The sequence below is a fragment of the Dermacentor andersoni genome, chromosome 3 (genome assembly GCF_023375885.2).
Source record: "Dermacentor andersoni chromosome 3, qqDerAnde1_hic_scaffold, whole genome shotgun sequence".
In the NCBI taxonomy this organism is placed as follows: Eukaryota; Metazoa; Arthropoda; class Arachnida; order Ixodida; family Ixodidae; genus Dermacentor; species Dermacentor andersoni.
Genome location: NC_092816.1, coordinates 147,312,084 through 147,318,221, shown reverse-complemented (window position 1 = coordinate 147,318,221; position 6,138 = coordinate 147,312,084). Strand labels below are relative to the sequence as shown.

The window sequence follows — 6,138 nt, the reverse complement described above, 5'->3', positions numbered from 1 at the left end:
GTTCTGTATTTCTCACTTGTGCTCGGCGATTTATGCCATTGCCTGCAAACGACTGGCAGGACATACAAAACATATTTAGACCATGTTTGTCGCCTTCAGTAACGTGTTTTTCGTATAATAAATTATTCAAGAAGTACTCACGCCAGTATGCTACTTTTTGAGCAGCCATGCATGTCACCCGTACATATTTCATATAAATTCAAGATAGCTGAAGTAGGAAATACAATAAATAAGGTCCAATAACGAGCTGTCCCTTACTATATTCAGATTATCAATGAAACAAACAAGAGCCGCTACAAACAGTCTATTTACTTTCCCGCCTTCTCATAATACCTACATCCATAGACCTGGACAATATAAAGGAGCCTACGTGTGTAATGAAGTTCCAAACGAAGTAATGGAAAGAAATGAATGATTCGCATCGTTAAAACATCTTTTCCTGATTTCTATGGAAATATGTTGGAATGGAGAAGCGTGTAAATGAATTTACAAAACAAGAAACAGCTCGTTTTTATTTTCGATGCCCTGTCGGTGCGTTGGACATTCCTTGGACTTTCTGCTTCGGTCGAATATACCACAAAGTTATATACTTAAGCTTGCCAATTTTCTTGCGTTTTACTGAAGTGTGTTGTGATTGAGCCCATTCATCAAAAAGTCTGCTAATATTATTGTATTTGTTTAGTTTGCGGACCCATCACTAGCCTTGGAGGCTATGGGTGGGACCAACTGCGTGTGTATTGTCTTTTAGAACTAATAATAAAAGTATTCGGTTAAAAAAGAAGTCCTCCACACGCGTTTAAAACTTCGATGTTCAACACCAGATGGCGACTGCTGCGCATGAAAAATGGCAGGCGTGCAGTGCAAGCAATCCGGGCTATTTTTAATATGTTATTAGATTTTAAACGTGAATATGGCAATATGTAATATTTCTCTATTAAGAAGTACACGTAGAAAAGCCCAGTCAGCTATATACTTGCTAAAGAATAAGGAGAGTTGAGTTTTAAGCATGCAAATTTGAGAAAAGCTTGAACGTTCGCTTGGCCAAGTAAGCGACCCCATTTTGGAGACCAGCCAAGGTAAGCATAGGTAATTTCATCGCTCAGGTCTCTCCTCAAATCCACGTATTAATCTTTCGCCTTTTACTAAAGATTACCGTGGGGAGGGACACTCCAATGAGCCTATAGGCCAATTTTTGAGAGGCCTTGTCCGTTTGGGCAGGGCCTACTATTGAGATGAAAAGGAAGACTTACGTTGTTCAGTGACGCAGATATCGATGAACAAGGGTATTTGGCGTTACCGCTATGGCCGACTGAGCGTAGTAGCGTTACTGTTAGTAAAATGTGAGGCGCCCCTGCGCGCGCCGTTGTCGGCGCACAGATCCGTTGCAGCGTGGTGTAGAAGTGTAAGCTTTCAAAACTGCATGAATAATTTCGGAGAAAACTTTTAAACAGAAGCAACTCGCGCCCCAATACCTCAACTACACAGTAGATCACATCATGTGTCATATTACATAAGGTGCGCAGGCTGGTCCTTGAGGTGAGTTGATTGCAGACCATTCATCCATTATTTTTGCTATTGAAAAACACTGCATTCGGTACAGAGTAAAATGCTGAGTACGATAGACTACGTCCGGCTGCGTGGAATATTAGAACGAACATATTTCATTACGGCATGTGATAAACACGTTGACACCGAGTACATGAAATTTCTAGATATAATTAAAAATGCCGTTGAACGGCGCTCTATGCCGACCCTTAAAAAATACAGCTAGCCAAATTAATTGTCCTTGGATGAATACTGGAATATTAATGTTGTAAAAAGATAAGGATCAATGGTACCACAAATGGTAACAGTTGAGATCAAAGGAACATTACATAACTCAATTTAAACGCTATCTAAATCTATCTATGTTTCCAATTAGGGAAAGGGAAAGAAAAACAATGTTATTCATCACTCTTGAAGCAGGCGGATGTAAATACAAGAAAAAATGATGGGACACGGTAAATTACGCAATCGGCTTAGGATCCAACATCTCTACTTTCCCTGAAACTGTTGACGAAGGTACAGCTGAATCATATTGTGCCTATTTTGCCTCCGTAGGGCCTAAGGTACATGCTGACGTTCCTTAAGGGAAAATGTAAGAGCGTGACAACAACACTTTTGCATTGCCTCACATACAAATTCAAGAATTAGTTACAACAGTAAGCAACCTTTCAGTCGCTAAGGCGGCAGAAGCATTACCTGTTAGGCTGATAAAAAACAACTTCGATATACTGGGAATCCATCTACTGCATATCTTAAACCATACGTTGGGAAATGGAGTGTATCCTGTCGGACTGCAGGTGAAGGAGGTGATACCTATCTTTAAAAGCGGTGAACGATCCGACATAGAAAAGTGCGGGCCGATATCGCTGCTAAATGCAATCAATACAGTTTTTGTAAAGGTACTTTGAAAGCGTATACAAAATTTTTAAAGGCTAATATGACATCATCTGTGCTAATCAGCATGGCTTCAGGCCCTAAACATCTACGTTTTCCGCAGTTATTGTTCGTACACAAATCATAAATACTGCACTGAATGGTAACAAACTTGCCATAGTAGTTTACTTAGATGTATCCAAAGCTTTCGATACGGTAGATCAGACAATACAGCAACAGAAATCGGAAGCTTAGGGTCTGAAAAGAAATATTTCTAATCTAATTAAAAGTTATTTTTCAAATAGGAAACAATATGTTGCTGTAAACAATCTAACCTCTCTACCGCAGAGCACTATTTTCTGTGTTCTGCAAGGTTCCGTGCTGAGCCTCTGTTTTTTTTTTTTTCATAATAACGATCTTCCGTCAGGTCTGAAGGATTCTGAATCTATTATGCATGCCGATGACACTGGATTACTTTCCACAGGCGATAACTTGGAGGAACTGAAATGTAAAATTAAGAACTTAGCGAAGTATCACAATGGTACATAAGTAATAAGCTGACTATAACCAGAAAATAAAGTACACCGTGTTTCACTCGCGAATAACATAAATATATGACCACGTTGCATCAACTATTAACAACAAGAATGAGCTCAGCGTGTCGCAATGCAAGCAATATCTTGGTGCTGTGTTTCAGTCTGATATGCACTGGAAACAGCAAATTATTAATGTCTGCTCCAAATTAAGTCATGGCTGCCATGTATTACTAAGGGCTAGAGAGTGCTTTGGACTTTTGATTTCACGCGTTCTGTATTTCTCACTTGTGCTCGGCGATTTATGCCATTGCCTGCAAACGACTGGCAGGACATACAAAACATATTTAGACCATGTTTGTCGCCTTCAGTAACGTGTTTTTCGTATAATAAATTATTCAAGAAGTACTCACGCCAGTATGCTACTTTTTGAGCAGCCATGCATGTCACCCGTACATATTTCATATAAATTCAAGATAGCTGAAGTAGGAAATACAATAAATAAGGTCCAATAACGAGCTGTCCCTTACTATATTCAGATTATCAATGAAACAAACAAGAGCCGCTACAAACAGTCTATTTACTTTCCCGCCTTCTCATAATACCTACATCCATAGACCTGGACAATATAAAGGAGCCTACGTGTGTAATGAAGTTCCAAACGAAGTAATGGAAAGAAATGAATGATTCGCATCGTTAAAACATCTTTTCCTGATTTCTATGGAAATATGTTGGAATGGAGAAGCGTGTAAATGAATTTACAAAACAAGAAACAGCTCGTTTTTATTTTCGATGCCCTGTCGGTGCGTTGGACATTCCTTGGACTTTCTGCTTCGGTCGAATATACCACAAAGTTATATACTTAAGCTTGCCAATTTTCTTGCGTTTTACTGAAGTGTGTTGTGATTGAGCCCATTCATCAAAAACTCTGCTAATATTATTGTATTTGTTTAGTTTGCGGACCCATCACTAGCCTTGGAGGCTATGGGTGGGACCAACTGCGTGTGTATTGTCTTTTAGAACTAATAATAAAAGTATTCGGTTAAAAAAGAAGTCCTCCACACGCGTTTAAAACTTCGATGTTCAACACCAGATGGCGACTGCTGCGCATGAAAAATGGCAGGCGTGCAGTGCAAGCAATCCGGGCTATTTTTAATATGTTATTAGATTTTAAACGTGAATATGGCAATATGTAATATTTCTCTATTAAGAAGTACACGTAGAAATGCCCAGTCAGCTATATACTTGCTAAAGAATAAGGAGAGTTGAGTTTTAAGCATGCAAATTTGAGAAAAGCTTGAACGTTCGCTTGGCCAAGTAAGCGACCCCATTTTGGAGACCAGCCAAGGTAAGCATAGGTAATTTCATCGCTCAGGTCACTCCTCAAATCCACGTATTAATCTTTCGCCTTTTACTAAAGATTACCGTGGGGAGGGACACTCCAATGAGCCTATAGGCCAATTTTTGAGAGGCCTTGTCCGTTTGGGCAGGGCCTACTATTGAGATCAAAAGGAAGACTTACGTTGTTCAGTGACGCAGATATCGATGAACAAGGGTATTTGGCGTTACCGCTATGGCCGACTGAGCGTAGTAGCGTTACTGTTAGTAAAATGTAAGGCGCCCCTGCGCGCGCCGTTGTCGGCGCACAGATCCGTTGCAACGTGGTGTAGAAGTGTAAGCTTTCAAAACTGCATGAATAATTTCGGAGAAAACTTTTAAACAGAAGCAACTCGCGCCCCAATACCTCAACTACACAGTAGATCACATCATGTGTCATATTACATAAGGTGCGCAGGCTGGTCCTTGAGGTGAGTTGATTGCAGACCATTCATCCATTATTTTTGCTATTGAAAAACACTGCATTCGGTACAGAGTAAAATGCTGAGTACGATAGACTACGTCCGGCTGCGTGCAATATTAGAACGAACATATTTCATTACGGCATGTGATAAACACGTTGACACCGAGTACATGAAATTTCTAGATATAATTAAAAATGCCGTTGAACGGCGCTCTATGCCGACCCTTAAAAAATACAGCTAGCCAAATTAATTGTCCTTGGATGAATACTGGAATATTAATGTTGTAAAAAGATAAGGATCAATGGTACCACAAATGGTAACAGTTGAGATCAAAGGAACATTACATAACTCAATTTAAACGCTATCTAAATCTATCTATGTTTCCAATTAGGGAAAGGGAAAGAAAAACAATGTTATTCATCACTCTTGAAGCAGGCGGATGTAAATACAAGAAAAAATGATGGGACACGGCAAATTACGCAATCGGCTTAGGATCCAACATCTCTACTTTCCCTGAAACTGTTGACGAAGGTACAGCTGAATCATATTGTGCCTATTTTGCCTCCGTAGGGCCTAAGGTACATGCTGACGTTCCTTAAGGGAAAATGTAAGAGCGTGACAACAACACTTTTGCATTGCCTCACATACAAATTCAAGAATTAGTTACAACAGTAAGCAACCTTTCAGTCGCTAAGGCGGCAGAAGCATTACCTGTTAGGCTGATAAAAAACAACTTCGATATACTGGGAATCCATCTACTGCATATCTTAAACCATACGTTGGGAAATGGAGTGTATCCTGTCGGACTGCAGGTGAAGGAGGTGATACCTATCTTTAAAAGCGGTGAACGATCCGACATAGAAAAGTGCGGGCCGATATCGCTGCTAAATGCAATCAATACAGTTTTTGTAAAGGTACTTTGAAAGCGTATACAAAATTTTTAAAGGCTAATATGACATCATCTGTGCTAATCAGCATGGCTTCAGGCCCTAAACATCTACGTTTTCCGCAGTTATTGTTCGTACACAAATCATAAATACTGCACTGAATGGTAACAAACTTGCCATAGTAGTTTACTTAGATGTATCCAAAGCTTTCGATACGGTAGATCAGACAATACAGCAACAGAAATCGGAAGCTTAGGGTCTGAAAAGAAATATTTCTAATCTAATTAAAAGTTATTTTTCAAATAGGAAACAATATGTTGCTGTAAACAATCTAACCTCTCTACCGCAGAGCACTATTTTCTGTGTTCTGCAAGGTTCCGTGCTGAGCCTCTGTTTTTTTTTTTTTTTTTCATAATAACGATCTTCCGTCAGGTCTGAAGGATTCTGAATCTATTATGCATGCCGATGACACTGGATTACTTTCCACAGGCGATAACT

The 6,138-nt window shown here is 39.6% G+C and overlaps 2 pseudogenes; both read left to right on the top strand.

Moving 5' to 3' along the window:
* Positions 1-1,095: 1,095 nt before the first annotated feature.
* Positions 1,096-1,218, top strand: LOC126525331 (U5 spliceosomal RNA; annotated as a pseudogene).
* Positions 1,219-4,318: 3,100 nt separating this feature from the next.
* On the top strand, positions 4,319-4,441 carry LOC126525334 (U5 spliceosomal RNA; annotated as a pseudogene).
* The last annotated feature ends 1,697 nt before the right edge of the window (positions 4,442-6,138 follow it).